The sequence below is a fragment of the Mus caroli genome, chromosome 13 (assembly GCF_900094665.2).
Source record: "Mus caroli chromosome 13, CAROLI_EIJ_v1.1, whole genome shotgun sequence".
In the NCBI taxonomy this organism is placed as follows: domain Eukaryota; kingdom Metazoa; phylum Chordata; class Mammalia; order Rodentia; family Muridae; genus Mus; species Mus caroli.
In genome coordinates this window covers 94,732,853-94,758,640 of record NC_034582.1, presented here as the reverse complement: position 1 = coordinate 94,758,640, position 25,788 = coordinate 94,732,853, and the positions used below count along the sequence as shown (strand labels likewise).

General features: G+C 42.3%; 1 pseudogene; it reads left to right on the top strand.

The window, feature by feature from the left end:
* Window positions 1-651: 651 nt before the first annotated feature.
* Window positions 652-25,788, top strand: part of LOC110307730 — an 87,995-nt pseudogene continuing 62,858 nt past the window's right edge.

Below are 25,788 nucleotides of genomic sequence, written 5' to 3'. Positions count from 1 at the left end.
GGGGGGCGCTATGGGGGACTTTTGGGATAGCATTGGAAATATAATTGAGGAAAATATGTAATAAAAATATTAAAAATTAAAAAAAAAAGAAACCTAGGTAGAGGTTCCACCATGATACCAGTTTTGTATCTGAGAGCTTATGCAATTTTCAAGAAAGAGAAGTGAATAAAATGTTGATGATGTGGGTCAGTTCCACTTTGTTATGTTATACAGAGAAAGCTCCTAGGTGTGAGTGAGAGAACATTGATATCTGTAACAGCCTGCAGAATAGCCAATCACTGCTGGGACGAATAGTCCAGGGGCATCTGTAAGCCATGCAGCGAGTTCTAACTGTTTTCAGAGTTTTATTTTGTGATGGGGTTGGATTTTCTTCTAATTTTCTATATTTTCAGTTGAAGACAAAATTTTCTGGGTACTTACAGGAGCCCTCACCCCATATCCAGAAAGGATGGATTTTTAGAAAAAAAAAAAAAAAGAAATTGATGACAGGCTCTCTGCTCCTCCCATTCAAGAGACAGCTGCATCTTCTTGTGCAGTGCCAGTGTTATCCCTGAGACAAAGGTGCCTAGTGACCAGGATTTCCCGCATATCTGGCAAAGATAATATTGTGCCATCAAGGACCCTTTCATTGATCTCAACTACATGGTTTACATGGTCCAGTATGACTCTACCCATGACAAGGTCAACAGCACAGTCCAGGTTAAGAACAGGAAACTTGTCATCAATAGGAAAGCAGTCACCATCTTCCAGGAGCAAGATCCTGCCAACATCAAATGGGATGATACTGCTGCCATGTATGCTGTGGAATATACTGGTGTCTTCACCACCATGGAGAAGGCTGGGACTTACTTGAAGGGTGAATCCAAAGAGGTTATCACCTTTGTCCCTTCTGCCGATGCTCCCATGTTTGTGATGGGTGTGAACCATGAGAAATATGACAACTCACTCAAGATTATCAGCAATGTATCCTGCACCACTAACTGCTTAGCCCCCCAGTCAAGGTCATCCATGACAACTCTGGCATGGTAGAGGACTCATGACCATACATAGTCCATGTATCACTGCCACCCAGAAGACTGTGGATGGCCCCTCTGGAAAGTGGTGGCATGACAGCTGTGGGTCTGCCCAGAACATCATCCCTATATGGTACTGGCAAGGCTGTAGGCAAGGTTATCCCAGAGCTGAATGGGAAGCTCACTGGCATAGCCTTCCGTGTTCCTACCCACAATGTATCCATCGTGGATCTGACATGCCGCCTAAACAAAGCTGCCAGGTATGATGACATCAGGAAGGTGATAAAGTAGACATCTGGGGGCCCACTGAAGGGCATCCTGGGCTACACTGAGGACCAGGTTGTCTCCTGCAACTTCAACAATGACTCCCTTTCGTCTACCTTTGATGCTAGAGCTGGCATTGATCTCAATGACAACTTTGCAAAGCTCATTTTCTGGTATGACAATGAATACTCTATAACAACAGGGTCATGGGCCTCATGGCCTACATGGCCTACATGGCCTACATGGCCTACATGGCCTACATGGCCTACATGGCCTACATGGCCTACATGGCCTACATGGCCTACATGGTCTCCATGGAGTAAGAAGCCCTGGACCACCCATCCTAGCAAGGATGCCTGAGAGCAAGAGAGAGGCCCTCAGCTGCTGAGGAGGAGTCCCTGTCCCAACTCAGCCCCTGACACTGAGCAACTCCTCAGACCCCAGAATTACAGGAGGGGCTTAGGGGGCCCTACTTTCTTGAATACTATCAATAAAGTTCATTGCATGCAAAAAGAAAGAAAGAGAGGAAACTGGTTATATAGTAAAATTGTAAGGACTGGCCTCACAGACTTTTATTTCACTTTTACAGGCTTCACTTACTAGCTTTCCACATGAACAGCAGAGTGACTGTGGTAGTGTGAATGAGAAATGGCCGCAGTGGGCTCCCGTATTTGAACACATGACTTCCCACTGTCTGGGAAGTTCATGGAACCTTTAAGAGGTAGAGCCTGAAGCTCACTGAAGACAGGCTTCACTATGCTCTCCTGCCTGCTGCCATGCTTCCTCCACCATGACAGACTCCATCCTCTGGGCCAGAGGAAAAATGAATCTCCTCGTCCCCTAAGTTGATTGTTTTGTCAGGGGATCCTTATCCCAGCAACAGAAAAGTAACTGCTAAGACAGTATAATTGAATGAAGGAAAAATTAAATTGGGAAAACCATCCATTCGCTTTTTGTTTCAAACAAAAGACCACCACTCCTGGTTTATTCATCCACAAACTGAGGACCCAGCAGTTCCTTGAGAAGATCAGTTTGGAAGCTGGGCACTAAAGCCTCATCAAACCAGTAAACTGCACTTAGAGTTAAGAGAATTGACTCAGAGGATCGATCAGATCGTGCAGTCTTGTGACAGACAGCCGAACCCCACCTGTATGGTCATCAAAGCCTGGAAATGCTGAAACCAGCTTTAGAGATAAATCCCCGAGACACTAAAGACCCTGGACGGATGTATTTAGATTGAAATTCTAGAGCTCAGCCCTAGTTCTGCTCTGTAGACAACTAGTAAAATTTATAAGCAGAAATTTATACAGCACATACATAAGTAGGGTGGGTTATGACTTTCAACTGGTTTCAGATTTTATGAGTATTTTATGTAATGTACATCAAAGGAGATCTAAGTATCTCAGAATGATAGTGGAAGATTTGGGGAGGTGGACCATTTGCTCTATTCCTTTATTTAAATGTCAGACAATACGATACATGGGAAACTAGGAAGGGTAAATATACTCCAAAACTCAAGGAAAGGGTAAATAGAAAGTAACCCAGACAGTCCAGGCCATGACCCCCTCAGGACAAGCGCCTCATCACACACTGAGGATAAACAAATGACTAAAGCCCACCCCTTTTCTGAAGTGGAATGTGATAACCATGAAGCAGACATTAGGAGAAAGAAAGAGTAAAAGTGTGACTAAGGGACCCTAGGGAGGGCAGGTGGGCATGGTGGGAGGCTAAGAAAGATTATCTGTTCCTCCTGAGCAAAAGGCTCTCATCTGCACCAGCTGAGAAAGCCACAGCTCTCTATCCGCGCCTGCCCTGGATAACCAACTGTTATCCATCCCCAGTAATAGCAGGGAGAGTAAGAGTAAGCTCTATAAGGTTACCATGTGTCTACCACAGGCATTGTATTAATTATTTCCGATTGCTATAAACAATACCTGGCATGCCCAAGAGCAGGAAGGCAGCGGCTCACAGTTTCAGAGAGTTCAGCCCACAGCCGTTGGCTCAATTGATTCTGGACCTACAGTGAGGCAAAAGGAAATGTGTAGGGGAGGTCGCTCACCTCAGGGCAGAATGAGATGTGAGGCGAGGCCAGGGCAACCAGAGGACACACTCACTATGGCATATTTCCTCCAGATAGGCTGTAATTTTAATTTTTTTCAAATCTTATTTTAAATGATGGTTCTTAAGCGCTTTAACCTTCCTTGTAGCCCACCACCCACCAGAGGTAAGGAAAAAGAAAGGATACTGGGAAGTGGACCTGTTTAGAAAGGTTTTTTTTTAGAGCAACTCTCATCTGTGTTATCTGGAAATCGGCAGTTCAGTTCACAGGTTAGCAGCAGCAGCTTGATCCACTTGCAAACACCTTGTGGATACTCCAACAGTCCAGTTTGGTAGAATCCAGTTAGCAACAGCAGTGACAGGACCTAGCAGACACAGCCAGGCTTCAGCCTTGGCTCAAGTCAGCAGGAAGGACAGCAGGAACACCAGAAGTTGTAGGCTGTGCCTCTCTCAGGGGATCAAAGATCAGCGAAGACAATAGACCCACAAGCGTTGGTTGCACAGCTAGCTGTACCAGCAAGTCTAGCTCTGCCTCATCGGTCCGTGGAGTCCTAGTAATACCCTTCAGATGTCACATGTCCTCCCATGTCTTGCCTGAGCATGTGCATCCAATCAGCCCGAGTCATTGGAAGCAGCAACAAACTGCAGCACACCAACAAAAGTTTTTTTGGTGTTTCTCTCTATGGCATCCCGACAAATGCGGCTCAACTACGCAATGCAAGGCAGACCAACATGTGTTTCCTTAGCAAAGTATCCATCGCGTGTCCTTTCACGTGCTTGCTTTAGCAGAACATCCTCTCTCCTGTGTCTGCTACAGTGAAACGTTCTTTTACCAGTCTACCTTAGCCTTTCACACCTGTATCCACTTTAACAAAATGTTCCTTCAGGTGTTTGCCCCAGCAAAACACCATCTGATGTGTTTATAAAAAGAGAAAGAGAAAGGGGGTATGTTCTACGGGGATGTGGTGAGATATGGGGGGGAGGGTTCTCAACGGGCCCATGTCAAGGCATCTCTTCCCCCGAGGAACCAGCCACATGATGGTATAATATAGAATAGAGTTTATTCAGGGCATGGGGAGGGGAGTTAAGAGGGTAGCAGAGGCAGAGAAAGACAGAGAGAGAGAAGTAGAGGCCCGCCATGAACATGTGAAAAGAGGGGGAATGGAATAGTGAAGGGAGGGAGGAAGGAAGAGCCCAAGAGGGTAAGAGGGAAGCAAGAGGGAAGAGAACAAGAGAGCAAGATAGAGAGTAGGGGGCAAGCAGAACCTTTTATAATAGTTCAGGCCTACCTGGCTCTTGCCAGGTAACTGTGGGTGTGGAGTTTAGACAGAATGCTAACACCATCCAACTGACTTTCCAAAGAATCCCTAAGTTTCCACATCATAGGCCCTATCTATTATCTTTTAGTACTTCCCACTTAGACTGTCACTTTATGATTCCTTCAAGAAATTAATCCAGGGCTGGCAAGATGTCTCAGCAGATCATAGCACTTGCTGCCAAGCCTGAGTTCAATCCTCAGAACCTACAAGGTGGAAGACAAGAACTACTTCCCAAAAGTTGTCTTCATACACACACACAAATGTTAAAAAAGAAAAAGAAATTAGTCCACTGATTAGGTTAAAATTCTCAAGATCTATCTACTCATGTCCCAAAAGCTCATCAGATGGCAACCATGCACACTACAGATGAACCTAAGAGGGTCATTTCATATTCAACCATAACAATTAATCCCATTTGACAGATGGATAAATTGAAGCTAAAGAGTTAAATACCCTGAGCTCATTCCAAAGAAAACAAAAGAACTAACATTCAAGCCAATGCCCAGCTAGCACCGAAGTCCAAGGCCTCCTCTCTCCCACCCTGTGTCCTCATGTAGCTTATGGCTGATTATACAATGCTTTCGGATCTTTACCTATCCTAAATCAGATAGGGGACTAATATCCAATATATACAAAGAACTCAAGAAGGTGGACTCCAGAAAATCAAATAACCCCATTAAAAAATGGGGCTCAGAGCTAAACAAAGAATTCTCACCTGAGGAATACTGAATGGCTGAGAAGCACCTGAAAATATGTTCAGCATCCTTAATCATCAGGGAAATGTAACCCTGAGATTCCACCTAAAACCAGTCAGAATGGCTAAGATCAAAAATTCAGGTGACAGCAGATGCTGGCAAGGATGTGGAGAAAGAGGAACACTCCTCCATTGTTGGTGGGATTGCAAGCTTGTACAACCACTCTGGAAATCAGTTTGGCAGTTCCTCAGAAAACTGGACATAGTACTACCAGAGGATCCCGCAATACCTCTCCTGGGCATATATCCAAAAGATGTCCCAACTGGTAAGAAGGGACTCCACTACGTTCATAGTAGCCTTATTTATAATAGCCAGAAGCTGGAAAGAACCCAGATGCCCCTCAACAGAGGAATGGATACAGAAAATGTGGTACATTTACACAATGGAGTACTACTCAGCTATTAAAAAGAATGAATTTATGAAATTCCTAGGCAAATGGATGGACCTGGAGGGCATCATCCTGAGTGAGGTAACCCAATCACAAAAGAACTCACATGATATGTACTCACTGATAAGTGAATATTAGCCCAAAAACTTAGAATACCCAAGATATAAGATACAATTTGCAAAACTCATGAAACTCTCAAGAAGAACAAAGACCAAAGTGTGGACACTGTGCCCCTTCTTAGAATTGGGAACAAAACACCCATGGAAGGAGTTACAGGGACAAAGTTTGGAGCTGAGATGAAAGGATGGACCATCTAGAGACTGCCATATCCAGAATACATCCCATAATCAGCCTCCAAACGCTGACACCATTGCATACACTAGCAAGATTTTGCTGATAGGACCCTGTCTCTTGTGAGACTATGCCGGAGCCTAGCAAACACATAAGTGGATGCTCACAGTCAGCTATTGGATGGATCACAGGGCCCCCAATGGAGGAGCTAGAGAAAGTAACCAAGGAGCTAAAGGGATCTGCAACCCTATAGGTGGAACAACAATATGAACTGACCAGTACCCCGGAGCTCTTGACTCTAGCTGCATATGTATCAAAAGATGATCTAGTTAGCCCATTGGTCGTGCAAACTTTGTATATGCCTCAGTACAGGGGAATGCCAGGGTCAAGAAGTGGGAGTGGGTTGGGGAGGGTATGGGGGATTTTTGGGATAGCACTGGAAATGTAAATGAAGAAAATACCTAATAAAAAAAGAAAAAAAGAAAAAAAAATACAATGCTTTCGCCCTATTCCATCTCCTAGAGAGCAATGAAGAGAATATAATATGCCATTCTCTCTGATTTCTGGTCCAAGAATAGGCTGAGAAGGTCGGTCATAAACCACCAAACAAGACTTAAGCACCTCCAGATCCAGCCTCCTAGATACTCCATAGTGGGATACCTTTGGGGACAGTGACCTGATCTGGAACTTCCAAAGAGCTGAAGAAGGGTCTCTGGGCTTGTCAAGATCGGGATATACCCTATTACCTATTCTAAGGTACACGATGATATATAAAATAGTACGGATTTTTTTCAGGTTGTGTCTTGTGCAAGGAGACTTTATTTTATAGGAGACTTTCTACTCCATTTTGAGAGAGAAGGATGACTGAGGCTCCTAAATGGCCCCACAAACCACCATCTGTCACAGAGCACTCATCTAGCACAGACTGACAAGCTGACACTCCAGGGAACCACCCTATTCATTTATTGGGATAACTTGAAACTATAGACATGCCTGGGTGTGTTGAAATCATATCAGGGAAGGCAGGCCCAAGAACTCGTCAGATACACCAGACTGAGAAACGGGAACAGCACCCTCATGTGGACCCATAAGGTACTGCACACTACAACGGCATAGCCCTACACCAACCCACCATCTCATACCTAATGTTTAGATCAAGGACTAAAAAAGGACTCACTGGTTGTCCCTTGAGCTTCAGCTCAGCTCAGTTCCCCACTGTTGACGTGGCCGCCTTGGCTTCTCACCTACCCATATCTTCACCCGTGTAGACCTGGACCACAACCTGCTGTTTCCTGAACCTGATTTGGCCTTTCACCACACAGCTGATGTGCAGTTTCACCATCATCCACTGACTCCTTCATCCCCAGCTGCAACTTCCTCCCAGCGCTGGCCGTATCCCTGCAGACTCTCGGCCCATGTCTGAAACCTGATGTTGCAACTTTAACTTAGAATCAGTTTATAAACCATGTGTATACATAGCTATGTCTATGTGTGTCATGAGAGTCCATATTGGAGATTAAAATTGGAATAAAGCCTCTGTCAGATTATCGCAGTAGGCTGGATTACATGACAAATTGTTGACATTGAAACCACTGAGCCTTGTTATTGCTCATGTTATTGTTAATGCACTGTTATTCAATACATTCTGGCATTGTAGAGACACACAGATGTGTTTGTCTCAGGCACTCACAACAGGGCTTACAAGCCTCTTTTGAATTAGCTAGATCTATTAAGGTTCACCATGGGTGCCAGTGTTTGATCTAATTTTTACGAAATGAGTCCTTCAATTCTTTCTGAGAACACATACATGAAACTGAGGAAAAACTCAGAGAGATGTTCATTTTCTCATGTCCACCTCTCATTCAGGTCCTCAGGCATCATGGCACTTGAGGAAGAAGCTAACTAACCAAGAGGGAAAATCATGCCAGCTATAATAAGCATCACTGAGATAAATGGTAAAGGTTGGAGGGAAAGAAAAGATAATGGGATGGGGAGACACCCACCTAAACGGAGTATCTAGGAAGGCTTCTCTGAGAAGGACACATGATTATCAGCACAAATCAACATCCTTCTTTAAATCAAAGATCAGTCATCAGGCTAAAATTATGCCTGATCCTCCTGCCTTCCTGCAGAATTCTTTTCCCCAAGTAATCTTTACAGAGTAAAGAATCTGTACACACATGGTCTCTACAGGCCTGTCAAACTGATTCAACAGACAAGTCCTGTCATGTACCAATTCCCTTCAGACAAAGGCTGGTCTCCCTGTGACAGCAGCAACATGAATATCGCTACCACAGCTATCGCAGCAGAACTGTGCCTTCTCGGCAACTGTCTCTGAGAAGGGATAGAGAAACCAGGGAGGCGTTTGGGCATCCTAAAGCAGGGTAAATACAAGTGAGTTTACAGAAATCTGAGGTAGAATGGATGGCGGTTTAGAAATTGCTTCCATGTGGTGCTGTGAATAAGACAAGTCAGATAGCACAATAATTCTGTTTGGAAGGGAGAAAGCTTGGAAGAACCTCAGAAGTCACAAATGGGCAGTGGGGCAGCCGCAGACTGCAGAGGAACAGGCAGCAGAGCATACAATTCTCAGGTGGGTGCCAGGGAACTAACACTTCTCCCAGAGGCCAGGAAGCTGGATAGTCCGCATGGGAAGACAAGCAGTCACCCCACAGGAGAGACCCACAGTCCCTCTAAACCTCATGGAGTTTTCAGCGAGACACAGACTCCTCCAGTGTGGTAAGTCAACAGTAGAGAGAAGGTTCACTTTGTCACACCCTATCTAAGGGCTGTGCCTGGGTGCCACTTTGAGAGAGAATCTATTTTTTTAAGACTGATCCACACTGGAACTGGGGCTAGAAGAGAGCCGGTAATAAGGAAGAAGCAGAGGTCAAAGGTCCTGACCTGTCAGAGCCCCTATGGTGAGAAAAAGCCATGCAAACATGTATAGGAGTGCATGTGCGCGCACACAGAGCACATACATGCAAACAAGAAAGTACAGTCCGTAGGCTAATGACTTAGTTAGGATTATTATTGCTTGGCCAAAACAACTCCAGGAGAAAGGGGTTTATTTGGCTCACAGGGCAGAAGAACCTGGAGGCAGGAGCTGACATAAAGGGGTGTGGCTCAAGGGGTCCTGATCCAGCCTTCTTACTCTATGTAAGAATAAGTACTCTACCTAAGATGGTAGCCCAGCCTCGCCAATGAGAGGACAGATCCCACTGAGCTATATACATTGGGTCAGGAGTGAATATTTAACCCCAAACCCTGTCAGCAAGAGACTCATGGAGATCTGGCTAGAGAGACCATAAAAGAGGCTTGCTGGCAGACAAATCCACAGAAACAGAAAGCAGATTAATGTTGGCCTAGCATGGAGGTGTTGGGGAAAATAAGGAGTACTAATTGGTATGAGGTTTCCTTTAGGGCTCTGAGAATGTTCTAAAGTTCATTGTAGTGATGGCTGCACAGGGCTGTGAATACATTAAAACCACTTAATTGTATGCTTTTACTGGGTGACTCGGATGGTATGCAACTTATATCTCAGTAAAGCTGGTTTGTGGTTTTGGTTTTGGTTTTTTTTGAAATGCTTGCTCTCTCCTTCTCTGGGAGAACGAGGGGGGAGGAACACGTGACCTTAGACCTGCCCACAGCTCCCTTCACTTTGAAAGAACCTACCCAAGAATGAAGCCAAGCAGGCTGGAGCTGTGAGATCCGAGGAGAACCAGAGAGTGAACCTGAACCACTCAGCCACTCCCATCCCTGAATGTCTAAATTGCATCATCCTATCCTCCCCCCTGTTTCCCCTCCCCCAAAAGTCTTCTTTGTTTAAACTACTTTAAACTAGTTTAAACTAAGTTTCTGTCTAACTCCGTATTCTGCTAGAAAGCTTTCCTGAAGCCTATTCAAACTTGTTCTGCCACCAGTGGTGAGTTAGGGTGCCCACCTACCTCCCTGAGCCCTCAATGCCACCAACTTTTTACTTTACACATTAATTTGTTCAGAGATAGGTCCAAAAATTGCAGGTTTTAGATTTCTGTGGAGGGTAAACATTAGTATTAACTCATTTTTGTCCTTCTTTAAATCATCTATTTTTATAGGAACTGTTTATAGAATGATGTTAATAAGCCTTTTGTCTATGCATATTTTTTCAGCTTATCACTTGCCTCTTCATAATGATTTTGGATACACAGAAATACTTTGTGCATAAAGACTCACCAAGTATTTCTTCTTAGCTCTCCATCCTGAGACAAATTCTCATTTCTACTCACACAGATGCCTGTAGCTTCGTTGTGTGGTTGGGGCCTCCATCACCTGATATTTTAGACTACAGTAAGGGCTTAAGTATGTATTTTTACCAGGAATCGTTCAATAATTGTTCCCAGTATTCATTATCTATTTCTTTTCTGATCTTCCTTATGACAGCTTTATCAGATATTAAGTTCATTAACATACAGCACCTCCTTGACTGTAAGTATTGAACTAAGTACCAGTCTTGAGAAATCACTGCTGAATTACCCTCTAGATCTCTGATCACCATTAATCTTGATCATCAACTTCCTGGGATTTAGAAAACTAAGTCACCTAGGAAACTACCCTCTGGGTGTATCTATGAGGGTGTTTCCAGGAAAGCACAACTGGATAAAGAAAGGTCACCCTGAATGAAGATAGCATCATTCCATAGGCTGGTGTCCCAGACTGAATAACAAGGACAAAGTGAGTAGAGTCCTAGTAGTCATAAGGAGATGTAGTCATAAGTTAGATGTCCCAGCTGCTCACTCCTGCGACATGAAGCAGCCAGCTGTCAAGACTTCACCCATGACAAATCGTGTACCCTCAAACCATGGGCAAAATATAAACCCGTCCTCCCTCAGCTTGTTTCTTATCAGGTATATAGTCACAGCAACAGAGAAATAGCTAAGCAACTCCACAATATAGTACTTGGTTGTTTATTATGGTAAGATATATAGAAGATGAAAAACATTACCGTTCAACTACATGGTTCAGTAGCACTCGGTCTAATTATATCACTGTCCAAGCATCACAGCAACCGGCTCCAGTCTTCAACCTGCCAATTACAACTGGATCCCGAGAACAACAGCTCGCACTCCCCCCCACCCCAGAGCTGCTAACCACCACCCTTCCCTCTGTACTCTTCCGTGAGAGGAATCGGTGACACTTCACTCCTGTTGTGTTGTGTTGCACTATGTAGTATTGTGTAGTCTAGTGTTGTTCTCTTGTTTTGTTTTCTCATGTCTTCTTTAAGTTTTTGATTCATTCTCCCAGCAGGGTTGGACCTAGGACTTCCTCCATGCTAAACATACACTCTGTCATGGAACTATGTCTAAACACTGTCATGGAAATATATTCCCAGCCTTTAAAAAATAAAATGTTTAACTTTTTTTTCTGCTTAGTTCCCCTCCCCACCCTTCCCTCTCAACCACCGCTCATTCATGTATTACATCCTGACCACAGTTTCCTCTCCCTCCTACCTTCCCTGTCCCTCCCCACCCTTCCTCTCCCCCAAATCCATTCCTCCTTCTTTTCCTTCAGAAAAGGGCCTGCCTCTCAGGGATATCAACCAATGATGGTATAAGTCTCCAAAAGATAACTACTTCCCCTCATCTTAAGGCTATCTGAGGCCCAGTTAGAGGAAAGGATCCTAAAAGCAGGCAAAAAAGTCAGAGATAGCACCCTACTCCCATTGTTAGGAGTCCCACAAGGACACCACACTACACAACCACAGTACATGAAGAGGATCTAAGTCAGACCCGTGCATGCTCCCTGATGGTCACGGAGCCCTATGAGACCTGGTTAGTTGATTCTGTGGTCCGTTTCCTTGTGGTGCTCTTCTGCTCTTCCACAGGGTTCCCCAAGCTCTGCCTAGTGTTTGGCTGTGGGTCTCTGCATCTGCTCCCATCAGCTGCCCCAGATATGTTTTGAAATTTTATTCTTAAACAGTATCAATACACTGCCCAGACTGGCTTCACACACACACTCCCTAAGCCAGACGGACCCTAAAACCTATGATCCTCCTGTTTCATCTTCTAGACCACCTGGGTTGACAGGTGTGCTCACCACATCTGGCTTTAAAGAGGAATAATATTCATTGTATGCATATACCACATGCTTTTTATTCATCCTCTGTGTACAATTAGTATATGTGCCCAGTGGTGGAAGTGTTGGACTGAAGAATAATTCTAGGCTTAATTATTTTTTTAACAGGAGGAAGAAAGTACCTGCCATGATGAAAGTGCAATGTTTCATTTATAGTGTAAGTTTAGGATGAAGAATGTAAGTGTGGGAAAACCTGATTCTTTTCTTTATTTTATTAGATATTTTCTTTATTTACATTTCAAATGCTATCCCGAAAGTTCCCTATACCCTCTCCCCGCCCTGCACCCCTACCCACCCACTCCTACTTCTTGGCCCTGGCATTCCCCTGTACAAGATTACAAGACCTAGGGGCCTCTCTTCCCAATGATGGCTGACTAGGCCGTCTTCTGCTACACGAGCTCTGGGGGTACTGGTTAGTTCATATTATTCATATTCATATTGTTGTTCCACCTATAGGGTTGTGGACCCCTTCAGCTCCTTGGGTACTTTCTCTAGCTCCTCCATTGGGGGGCCCTGTGTTCCATCCTATAGATGACTGTGAGCATCCACTTCTGCATTTGCCAGGCACTGGCATAGTCTCACAAGAGACAGCTATATCAGGGTCCCTTCAGCGAAATCTTGCTGGCGTATACAATAGTGTCTGGGTTTGGTGCCTGACTATGGGATGGATCCCTGGGTGGGGTAGTCTCTGGATAGTCCATCCTTTTGTCTTAGCGCTAAACTTTGTCTCTGTAACTCCTTTCATGGGTATTTTGTTCCCTGTTCCAAGGAGGAATGAAGTATCCACATGTTGGTCTTCCTTCTTCTTGATTTTCTTGTAAAAACTCTATTTGGGGGGAGCTGCCATGACATCTGCAATAGAGCTATATACCATGTGACATTCTCACCCACAGAGCCTAAGAGTTCAGCTCCTATACATTCTCACCCACACTTGTTTTCTAAGTTTTTCATAAAGCCCTGAAGTGCATGATGGGACAAGGGTTCTGTCACTGTGACCCTTGGTCAAAGATTTGGGGAAGGCAGTCTCCATTTTTATCCCAAAACTATTTTGTAAGTTCATAAAATAGCTTAGGCAAGCAATGGGCTTCTATTAACTTATTTTGAAGACAATTAACAAAATTAATGTCTTATGGATGTTTGCTATAAAACGTGGGGTATTTTCTCGATTTCCTTAGTATGGCTTTGTGGATTTCTCATATTGGGCAAGAACTAAGATGCTGAGATGATTCTCAGCCATTTCACATTTTTGTATAATTGCGAATAGAATAATCAGTCTCATTTCAGAAAACAATTTCGGAAGAAGTCCCATAATCAACAATAACACTCATTTGGAAACACCTATTTTAAGATCTGTGATAAAGGTCAATGGTGTCTGTCTTCTACGTGGAAATCTACTGCACTGGGGAAAGAAAACACTGGCTGAAACTTCATATTGGATTGCCTCTGTTAAAAACTTGGAACGCTTAAATCGCTCCCAAAGAGGTAAGTGAAAAGTGGGGATGATTTAATGTTTAATCAATGTTTGTTATAGCTATCATTAATTTTAGGACAAAATTCATGATGCATAAGTTTTCTAATTTCCAACATATGCCTTACAGTGGCCTTCCCTTGCGGACTTATATCAATTTTATTACTTTATTAATTTACCATCTAAATTATTACTGAAGTCCAACCTGTATCTTTCATGTATAATATATACCTTGTTGATTTATTTATCCCTTCACTTTTAAAAAAAAATTTAAATTTTAACATAATTCCTAAAAGGAAAGATGAAGCACTTCCTAACCGTGTAAGACATTCAGCTTAGTATGGGGCTTTTACCCATTGCATATAAGGCTTCTACTGATAAAGAAAAAATATCCCCTTGTCAAGTGAAATAAATGTCAGCTTTGTTCTAGGTGCTGAGTGGGGAGTATGCATATAATAGTGTACCCCAAAAGATATATAGATAGATTATATGTAAGATATATATATAAGGATATAGATATCATATGTATAATATCATATATAAGATATATTATAAACATATATATCATATAACACACACATATATATATATACATATATATATATATATATATATATATATTCTATGATTTCTTCCATAAATGCCCTCAGAATGTGAAGGAAAAAAAGCAAAAACAAACAAACAAAAAAACAGGAGTAGTAACACTGTCCTCCCTGATATGTTTTTCCTCTGAACAACAAAATAAAATAATAAAATAAAATAAAAGGAGCTCACAAAGTGTCTACAAAGCCACGGGTGCAATCACTTGTAATCTGAGTACTCCAGAGGTAGAGGCTAGAGGTTCAAGAGTTCAAGACCAGATTCAGCTACATTCATGGGTTTGAGGCCAGCTTGGGCTACAGGATACTAGCCCTATCTCAAACGCAATAACCAGGGCTGGGGCACAGCACCACTGAGTAAGAGCACAAGCGTGAAGAGCCAAGTTTTGATCTAGCACTCATGTATAAAGCTGATTATATCACACATGCCTGAAACCTTGGGGTTGTAGGGTCAGAGGGAAGGAGACAAGAGGATCTCTGGGACACGCTGGCCTCCTGCCTGGATAAAAAAGATGAGCTCCACGTTTAGTGAGAGATGCTGACTCTAGGGAATAAAGCACACACACACACACACACACACACACACACATCAATAAGAAGATAAAGGGAAGAAGTAGGAGTAAGAATGGAGGGAGAGGTGGGTCTACAGCATCTGGGGCCCTGGTGAGGATATACACTCCCACCCTGTTTGCCTTCACTGCCCCCCACCACTGTCACTTAAGGGGTCATGAAAAACCCCTTGAATTACAGATCCTGTATTTTTTAAGATTTATACTATGGCCACAAAAGAATACCAAAGGCTATTTTTGAATCATTGTAAACAAAGGAGGAAACAAAGCCCATCCGTGTACACAGTAGAGCTCAGTCAGGTCACTATAAACCTCTGGCGCAGGCCACTACTTTAACATCCTGCTTCCCCACCACCACCGGGATCACTTGCCACCCCTTCACTTATGCACACAAGCAGGTCAGAAACAATAACTACATCCCTCGGAAGTGATTTAAATACTAAAGTGGTTCACAGCAGTAAAACTCTATGTGTTGGGATTAAAAGGATAATTTCTAACTCAAGACAGTTCCGTGGAATGAACCAGGGAGGAAAATATCCGAAAAGTACATACACATCTTACTCTCAAACAAGTCCAGGTCACAGAGAAATCTTGTGTTTGCTAAATTACATTTCCATGTTCTGTTCTTATAGCCTAAATCCAATCAAAGAGTGGTATCATAAGATGATTGGGGCAGTATCCAACTTAATTTACCTAAAAGCATAAATCAAATAGTAAAAGGGAATCTTAGCTTGAGAAAGGAGAGCAAGGGAGAGGTGGTTTTTAAAAATAAATAAAAGAGGTTGGGTGTGGTAGTGCATATGTTTAACCCCAGCACACTGGAGACAGAGGCAGATGAATCTCTATGAGTTCCAGAATAGCCAGGGCTACATAGTAAGACCCTGCCTCAAAAAATACGTAAATAAAATAAGTAAAGGATATATGTAGCCTTGGTGCTTAGGCTTACCCATAACCTACAACTATGTTTAAAATTCAAGAGTCTTCTTTTTTTATACACATGTGTATTACATTTTTATGTGTGCAGGTACACATGTATCCAGATGCACATGAAGGTGTGTGTGTGTGTGTACCCTAGACAACGATCTGGGTGTCATCTTCAAATATGCCACCAATGTCCATTGAAACAGTGTCTCTTATTGGCCTGGAACTCACCAATTAGGTTAGAAAAGCTGGCCAGTGAGCTCCAGGGATTCTTTTGTCTCTGTTCTCACCATTCAGATTAGACACCTTGGGTACCTCACCATATTGAGGGTTTTTGTGTAGGTTCTAAAGATTAAACTTGGATCCTTATACAGGAAGGCAAGTGCTTTACCTACTGAGCTACACACCTCACCCCCACCCTTCAACCTGAGACCAGCCTGCCTCTGCCTTTAACCCTAGGATTAAAGGCCTGTGCTATCACCCTGGCCTCAACATTTTTCTTAATAAACATTTCATACAATCAATGCCTGTGTCCAAGAGTCCTAAACTATTTTTATATGTCACCACGTGCTAAGCTCTGATGTGATGCCAAGTATCCCTAAATCTCATTCACTGACAAAATGCGAATTAATTTTCCTCACTTTGCATATCTATCTCCACTGGCTATGCCTGTGCCATGCTAAGATGGCTCTGCCATCAGAGGGTAGAACAATTCTCACTTAAAACAGTCATCAGGAGAAGCGAGCTTTACAAACAGGAAAAGAGACTCTCCAAGCAAGAATTGGCTTTTGAAACTTCTGCCCCAAGTTGGCTCTCATTTCATTGGCCACATCAAGCCACATCTTGTCACCTGTATTCACAATAGCAAGGATAATTACCTTCCTACAGCCTGCCTCTTAACTGATCCCTTATAAACCTATTGCATTCTGAGGATACCCATGAAATCTGGCCACATTCTTCCTCTGCCCAGAAGTTTCCATGCTGAGCTTCTCCCATTGCTATCACAACTGAAGCGTGCAGAGGTCCAGAATAAACATTTTACACTAAGCCGGATGTACTCGAAGATATAGAAACACGGATGCTTCCTTAATAAAATAAATCAAGTATATTATTGGACAAAATGAAAATCAGTAGATGTCTCGAAACAAAGCTGGTAACTGAAGGATGGGGTTGTGTGGTTCAGTGGTGAGAGCACTTGCCATATAAGCCCTAACGACTGTAGTTAAGTCCCCTTCACTCATGTAAAGTCTGGGTGGTAACTCAGGTACTTGGAAGGAGAAAAGAGGAGATTTCCCCAGAGCAAAATGGCCAGTGAGCCTAGCCATGCCATTCAGTTCTGGGTTCAATTGAAAAGCCTAGCTTCAATGAGTAAGACAAAAAACAACCAAATAAGATACACACATACCACCCCTGTCAACCTCAGGCATACACACATTATGTGCACATGTCCACATGTACCCATACTTGTGTGAAGCATCATACATACACACATACATGCAACACACACAAGAAAAGATTAAAATATAAGAAAGCTGGTGTTTGAATTATTTCTCACTGGACTCTCCTAGGTCTTCCAACGCCACACTGCAGGTTCCTCCACTCTTTAGGGGTTATTCCCATAGAAGAGGGTGAAAAGAGCCAGGACCTCCTTGGCTGACATTATCTACCTTGACTGAGCAGAACTGTCCCTATGGTGACCAACAATCAACACAGGTGCCTGTGACACAGGTGGCTTTAGGAAGACATTTGCTACTATATTAGGCCAGACACATAATATCCCCATCTGTGCTAGGCAAAATGTCCTTCCATTGGTCATACCGTAATCTTGGATTGTGAGCATATGTCACATTAGATAGATAGCTAAAGGACTTGAGGTAGCATATGGAAATAAAATTGCTATCAGGTGACCTTAAAATAGAGCAATTATCCCACATTACTAGCTGGGCTCAGTATAATCTCAGAAGCCCTTACATTGACAAGGAAGGCAGAAACTTCCATGACTGGGTAGTAGTGTTTGAGTCTCAGCCATTGGTCTGAGGAAGAAAGAAAAAAGACACAAGAAGAGGAACTAGGAGCCTCTTGAAGTTTAGAAAAGGCAAGAAAGCTGGGTTTCCTCTTGAATCTGCATAGCAAACACAGCCCTGCTGGTGCCTCTATTGGTGTCCAGTGGAGCCTCTTTGAACTTCTGGCCTTACAGCATGAGAGGTCTGTATTATTATAGGGTACTAATCTGTGCTAATTTTTTACAGCAGTAATAGAAAACAAACATGGTATCGCAATTCTGCAAGCACTTCTGCCTATCCTTACTGCTGCGGTTCTCAACATTCTGCCATTCTCAGGCACTGGCCAACTGCATGCTGTCTGTTCCACCTACTTGGAGTCCTCCCTGTATAATCCCTTGGTTTGTCTGAACAATCCCATACTCTCCCATCTTCCTGGAGCCCTGTCCTGGCCCTCCACATAGACAGCCCTGAATCATACATTGTAATTCTCCCAAGTGTCCAATCCTTCAGGAATCCTTTCGCGATATCCTACCAAGTTAAGTATGGTTCTTTCAGTCTCATAAAATCCATGTATTGTACTGGCTCTGTAGTGAGAATTCATAATAAAAATAAAACCAAAGTGTTCCAAGTCTGAAGGTTTTGCGTGCCATGGTACACAGTATACAATTCCACACCTGACTTCACATAACAAATCACAATCAAAAGCAAAGCACATTAAAATGCATATAGGATTGCCTTCATGTAATCTATAATGTGAATATAAAACACAAGTGAATTCTGTGTTGTCTTCCCCCTAAATATCTCATTATGCAGATGCAAACATTCTAAATTCTGAAAACATGCAAAATTTGAGACATTTTGGTCCTAAGCATTTGAGATAAGAGATATTCAACTTGTTGCTATAAAATTTAACCAAAATTAGCCATACCGGGGAACGCTAGGGCCAGGAAGGAAGGTGGGTGGGTTGGGGAGCAGGGCGGGGCGGGAGGGTATAGGGGGCTTTGGGGATAGCATTTGAAATGTAAATGAAGGAAATATCTAATAAAAAATAAAGAGGTGAGAAAAAGAAAAGGAGCAAGGATGTGAACGTGTGAGCAGTTAGAGGAAGGAAAGGAGAAGAAGAAAATGATGTAATATTTTAATTTCAATTTGTTTCAATTATTTAAAAAATAGTGCTAAAATAACAATACAACTGATCAAAAATTACAGCAACTTCTATGTTAACATAGAACCAGCCTCCTTTGAGGACTGACTTGCATTATCTTAGTTCATGTAACACTTGTTTCATGAGCAAATCCTAAATGGTGATTTTAAATCCTAAATCCTAAATCCTAAATGGTGATCCTAAATGGTGAGGTTCATGAGGCTGGAGAATCGTTTGAGCTCAAGAGATGGACAACACAAAGAGATCCTGTCTTAAATCAAAAAAAAAAAAAAAAAACAGCCCACCCGTTCTGCTTGCCAGTGCCTCTTCAATGCGCAGCACAGGCATGGACCAATTGAATCCAGCCATGCTGACCCACATCCACAGGTACAGGTGCTGGGGAAATAGGATAGATAATAGATAGATAGATAGATAGATAGATAGATAGATAGATAGATAGATAGATAGATATACAAGATCTGATGGAATATCAAGAAATATGAGCCAAAAGCAGAAGAGCTGTTTACAGAGTCCCAGAAACTACTCTGGAACCAACACCAGTTGATGTACTGCACACATACATCAACCAGGGGTCTCCTTCCTTCCCTGTTGCTGGACCACAGTTACAGTGTGGGTTTGGTCTGGTCTGGTCTGGTTTGTTTTGGTTAATTTGGGGGTTGTCTTTTTATGTTCTCAATTCCAGGACCATGTTCTAAGTTACAATTAGAAATATCCTGAACACAGTGGTTCCCCCCAAGAAATGATCCTACATAATTTCCACCTCCACACACCTGCTCTCTAGACCTGTCTCATTCCAAAGGTACCCACCCTCTGCCTTCCCCAGATGACCTTCCCTTCAGGGACGTGGTCTATTATAATTAGAGTTTTGAATTTTTAAATTAGCTTCTACATACAATGACCATAACACTAACAGAGAACCATAGGATACTCTTTTGCAAGACTTTTCCTGTATATTTGTACAGCTCCTTTATACATAATAGTCTATTTAATAAGCGACCAAGCGTTCTTTAACTCTTTCATCCTTATGGTGCACCTGGTGTACAGTTGAGCACACATCCCACCTATGGTGTACAGAGACTCCCTTCGGGCAGTAATGCAAACAGGAAAAAAAATCTTTACCTAAAGCAAATGGCAGAATATACTCAAATACTATTTTTATGTTTGCATGTAAAGGTTTATTTCAATTGCTTTTGCTAAATTGACTTGTTTCCCTCCATAATAAAATAAAGCTGATTATTAATGCATACATATAGGACCTTACTGTGTTTAGAGAATTTTAAAAAGAGTTGGGACTCTGTACATTAACCCATAATGTCCAAGCTACAGATTGGAATTCCATACAAATGCCTGAATCCGTTAAGGACTCAATTTCAATTATTAAGAAGCAAAGATCTGTGTTCTTTAAATAAATTAGAAATGGCAGCAAATAATATCAACATCCATAACCCCTACAATTAGTATCAATAAAAATTTTAAATCAAGTTAAAAATCAGAGTGATTATAATAAGAGTAATGAATTTCTTCAAAGAAACCCTGGAGTCCATTATTTCAAATGAATGAAGTCACTCCTATTTTCAAAAAAAAAAAAAAAACCTCACTCCCACAAAGGAGGAGCTTCTCCACTCCTCAGGACAGCCTCCTGCCTTCATTACAGTTGTCTGCTTCTGCTATATCCATGTCCCCTCTGTAGACCCAGCATCCACGTGGCTCTGATGGGTCCCCATCCTGAACAACTTGACATGACACCAAGGACAGGAGTCTAAAGAGCTTTGAAACTGAAAAGCCAGATCCCTGTAGTTTAGGACATCTATGGATGCTATGCATACTTATTTTTAAAAGCTTATATTGAAAACTTTTATCCTGTCCAGTTATTGAATGCATTTCTTAGAACCAAGCATTAATCTGCTCGTGACCACAAGTAACCTGGAGAATCTGTTGGAGGATTCTCGTGAAATGCCTGCAGAAGCACTTGATTTTTTCATCTAACTCCAATTGGTTCACACGCGTACTAAAGGCCAGCCAGACCCTTCAGAGGGCCTATGAAGTGTTTTATGGCTATTTTGTTTTTCCTTAATATTTGGGGTTAAAATTAACTGGCTTCATTTTAAGCCCAGAGTTAAAGTGCTAAGTTGACATAGGATGTTACTTATTAATGTTATATATAATATATATAATACTATATATATATTGTATATATTATATATAAAATCAGCCTATGTCAAGACAGACAGAAACTAGTGCTGTAGAATTACCTATGACCTGATAATTTACTTCCTGATGAAGCTGGATGATCTGTCCTCAGGACTTTCCTGACATGGCTACAACTATGCAGTCTGCAGTCTTACACAAAGTAGGGCAAGAAAAAAAAAGGAGACACATGGATAAGTAGCACATACTCAGAAAGCCCTTTCATCTAGAAATAGGAACACAAAAAATAGTGTTTTCTGAAAGCCTGGAGATATCGCTCGTTCTTAAAAATTAAACATAATCCTTATCTAATTCTATTTTAAAGGCATAAAGGACTCTATATTTTTAATGTTGCCTGACTGTTATGGAGTAGTACAGACCCATCACGTGAGTTTGGGATGGCTTAACTAGATCATCTCTCAGAACCAGGAAGCCCTGGAAAGCCATGGGTAGAATCTCCCTTCCCTGTGAGTCTTGGCTTTACACCTTTCAGCATTCCACATCAGCTCTCTTTCCATCATCCCTACATGGGGATGAGTCACTGAGGAAAAGGTCATAGTAACAGAATTAGAAGATGTAACTGTGGGTTTTTAACTGGGCTATGTCCCAGACCACATTTAACTATGAATACAGAAGTTGACAGGAATGGTCACCAAGCTATAGTAACTGCCATTGCATTCCAGTATAAAAAATGGTGCCTGACTAAATCCCAGCACTCCAGAGGCAGAGGCAAGCAGATCTCTGTAAGTTTGAGGCCAGCCTGATCTATATGATGAGTTCCAGGCTGTCCAGAACTACATAGTAAGACTCTTTCAGAGGGAGAGAGAAAAAGTAGTAAGTGTTGGTGAGGAGAGAGAGAAAGAGAGAGAGAGAGAGAGAGGCTCTTATACACTGTTGGTAGGAGCGGAAAATAGAGTTCGCAGTGTGCAAAATGGTACAGATGATCCTTAAAAACCTAGAACAAGAGTTACTGCCCAATCCAAAACCCATATATATATATATATCCATATCCCCAGGAAACATGATGAGACTGTTAAAGAGAGATCTAGACTCATGTTTGTTGTAACAATTTTCAGACTCGCCAAGATAGGGAATCAGCTAAAGACTCGTCAATAAATAAGTAGACAAAATGCTGTGTCCACATGGTGGAACATTATTCAGCCATTAAAAGTGAAATCCTGTATGAGTGGAACTGGATTCTAAGTAAAATATGTCAGTCACGAGAAAAATAAATATTATGTGTTCTCATTTTCACGTGGAAGCTAAAAAGTCAGTCTCGAAGATGCAGAGAATCAAATAGTGGTTTCCAAGGCCTAGGGGAAGAAGGAAGGAGGAAAAAAAAGAGGAGACAGTTGGTGGATGCAAGGAAAGGAGAAGTCACCTTCTGCCTTTCATTTCTCCTTTAAAATGAGGAAAAGTTTTACAGATTTTACAGCATACTAGGTAGCTATGTTTGATAGTAAATAGCTGGGTTTCCAACACAAAAGTGGAGAGAATCGTAAGTGCAAGCTTTGCCACTGTTCACACAAATCTCCTGAAATAACAACTCTAAGAATTGTGTATGAATGAATGCTTAGGGCTGTTCCTGACTAGCTCATATCTTAATTACCCATTTATATTATTCCAAGTCATGCTACATGGCTGCTTACCGGGTCTTCAGTTTCATATGACCATCTTCTGTGTCTGACTATTTTCCCAGAATTCCTCTCTATGTACCAGAACTTCTGCTTTCCTATTCCCTGCCTAAGCTAATTGGTCAACAGCAGGATTTTTATTTTTAATTGTTAAGTGATGTTTCCATATAGAACAAGAGATTTTCTCTACAGAGAATTTTGAATGTTCCCAACACAAAGACATGATGAATGCCTGAGGTGTTTCCTATATCAATTAAAATTAGTCAGTACACACTATGTACAATGCAGACTATGTACTTGGCGACAGCACTGAAGACTTCTCAGTATTCCACTGTGCTACTGTCAGGTCTCCCTTCTGAGCACCAGTTCTCTCCAAATGAGTTGTATCGATATATCTTTGTGGAATTTCAAGACATTTGCAAAGAACTAGTTAACTGGATGGGCAAGAAATTAGCTATAAGCACAGAACTAGAGAAAAGGAGCGTTAAGAAAGTGCTTAGTAGGAAAGCAGCAGGTGTGACCAACAGGTGTGATCAGCAGGTGTGACCAGCAGGTGTGGCCAGCAGGTGTGACCAGCAGGTGTGATCAGTAGGTGTGACCAGTAGGTGTGGCCAGCAGGTGTGACCAGCAGGTGTGGCCAGCAGGTGTGGTCAGCAGGTGTGACCAGCAGGTGTGATCAGTAGGTGTGACCAGTAGGTGTGGCCAGCAGGTGTAACCAGCAGGTGTGACCAGCAGGTGTGACCAGCAGGTGTGACCAGTAGGTGTGGCCAGCAGGTGTGGCCAGCAGGTGTGGCCAGCAGGTGTGACCAGCAGGTGTGGCCAGCAGGTGTGACCAGCAGGTGTACTGGAAGCAGCTATCCCGCTCAGTTAGATTCAGGAGTGTTAAGTGTTAAATATAAAATGGAGCCACTATGAAAGAGAAGGGCTCATCATATGATAGGCCAATGGCCTTCCGGTACAGATTTCAGTCAGGCTTCATACAATTATCAAACTAACTTAGCTTTTCCTTCATTTTAGTTTTAGGAATAAATGTTAAAGTTTTACATACTTTCAGTAAGGTGATATGCTTTTTTAAATAAATGCCCAAGAAAGGTATTTCTACATTTTGAAAGAACTTAGAATTTCTCGAGAGAGGCCATCAATACCCACTCTGTGTCTTGGAAGCTCCTAGAACACAATTTTAGAGAGTCCTATTTCATTTTGATGCCTGGGTATCAGTACTGTGAAGGTTGCGATCTCAGTGCTAGAAGCTTTCTGATAACAGATATATACTTAAATCTGTTTTCTCTTAATGTTCAAAAACTGTTCTCCCATCTCTACTGCTCAACATCATATAAGATTTCTGTATCTTCAAAGCAGTTGGTGCAGGACTGAGGCATCTCCCAGGATACTATCTGGTCCCTTCTCCTTCTCCATCCCTGCTCACACCTGCCCATGGCCTCAGGGAAAGGATATGATGGCTAAGATACCTACATCTTCATTGTTCCTCCATTCTCATTGTTTGCAAATGCCACCTTTAATTACCCCTACCTAAAAAGCCATGAAGGCCAGGGAAGCCAAAAAGGCCTACACTATATTCCAGTAGAATCGCTAAAGCAGACACAGGACTGTGATATTAACTTTGTTGTGGTGATGTGTTATAAAATGCAAAATGCAGAAAGGGGGGGTGATAATTTGTTAATAAATATGTTAATTAGGTGGAGTAAATGTCTTTTTGGCATGCAGGGGAATCGCTGATTGTAAACCCCGAGAACAGCACATTTCAGAGGGCAGGATGCAGTTAATAAAACTACCTTGATGTTTTATATTGCTGCTCTTTAGCAGAAACAGCTAATAACCAATTTACATTAATGGTATGGGCACAAATGTAAATTAGTCCCTTTTTTTTTTTTTTTGGTTTATATTACCGCAATGCAGTCCTAATGTTAACGTGTTGTATTTGGCAATTTCATTAAGGAAAAGATCTGAGAGCCCAAGACAGACCTAGGGCCTGCTTCAAGGAATTTAATATGAAACCAAAATTACACTGCATATCCTTGTTTACCACAGGGGAATTTCCAGAAAGCCCGGCTATCAAATATTTTCCCTATCCACGGCAAAGTCCACAACCCCAAGTTCCTGTGGGTGTTCAATGTGTCTTGCTCGCCAAAAAAATGTCTCACAACTCCAACGGCTGCAACAATATGGTCTTGTGCAACTGCAGTCTGGACTTCTGGTCAACTTGCTTTGCTTACCGACCAGTGGCAGCCCTTGCTTGTCAACAGACAAAGAGATCCTTGTGTCCCATGGACTTGCAGAGGTCCAGGTGTCTGGAGGGCAGAACAAAGAGGGACCTGCAAAGCCTGCTGGGACTAGGTTCCCACCAGCCACAAAGAGCAAAGGCAAATCTATGTTAGCATAGCCCAACAACACCCACTTGTGCTGTCAGAGCTGGGAGAAGTTTTCCATCTCTGCCCTCTCTCATCTGTGACCTCTCCCCACCCCCACCCCCAACTAGGTCTTTCTTTAGTCACGCTGCGCAAGCAGCGACTGTATGCACCAAAAGTTAATTTCACTACACACTTCACTGTGTTGCCAGAGGTGCAATAAATCACAAACCAATTTCCAATTTTGTTATGGCCTACTTGATAAGGCCGTGAAGCATTCTTTCCCCCAATATACATGTTTTTAAACATGAGGATTAGAAGCAGGAACACGTCTCTGGATGTGCTCTGAAATTTTAACCTTCTTTTTTTAGGAGACGCTGGCCCCCGCAGGTCCTGTTAGAATGAAACGTCAACTTGTGCTCTCTTGAGTTTGACTCTTGGATCCAGTCACTGCCTACAGCCTAGATGCTGCTGCAGAAGATCTTAAGAGAAGTTTTTTTTTCTTTTTTTTTTTTGCAATTTCAGCAAATAAATTCTTTCAGATGAAATACAAGTTGCTGGGACTCTTTTGCTCTAAATTAGGCTAAGTATTTTAAAGTCACAGAGTAAAATGTATGTTTATTTAAAAGTTCAAGGCACCCTATTCCTGGAGGTGGATAAAGAGGGAGGGGAGG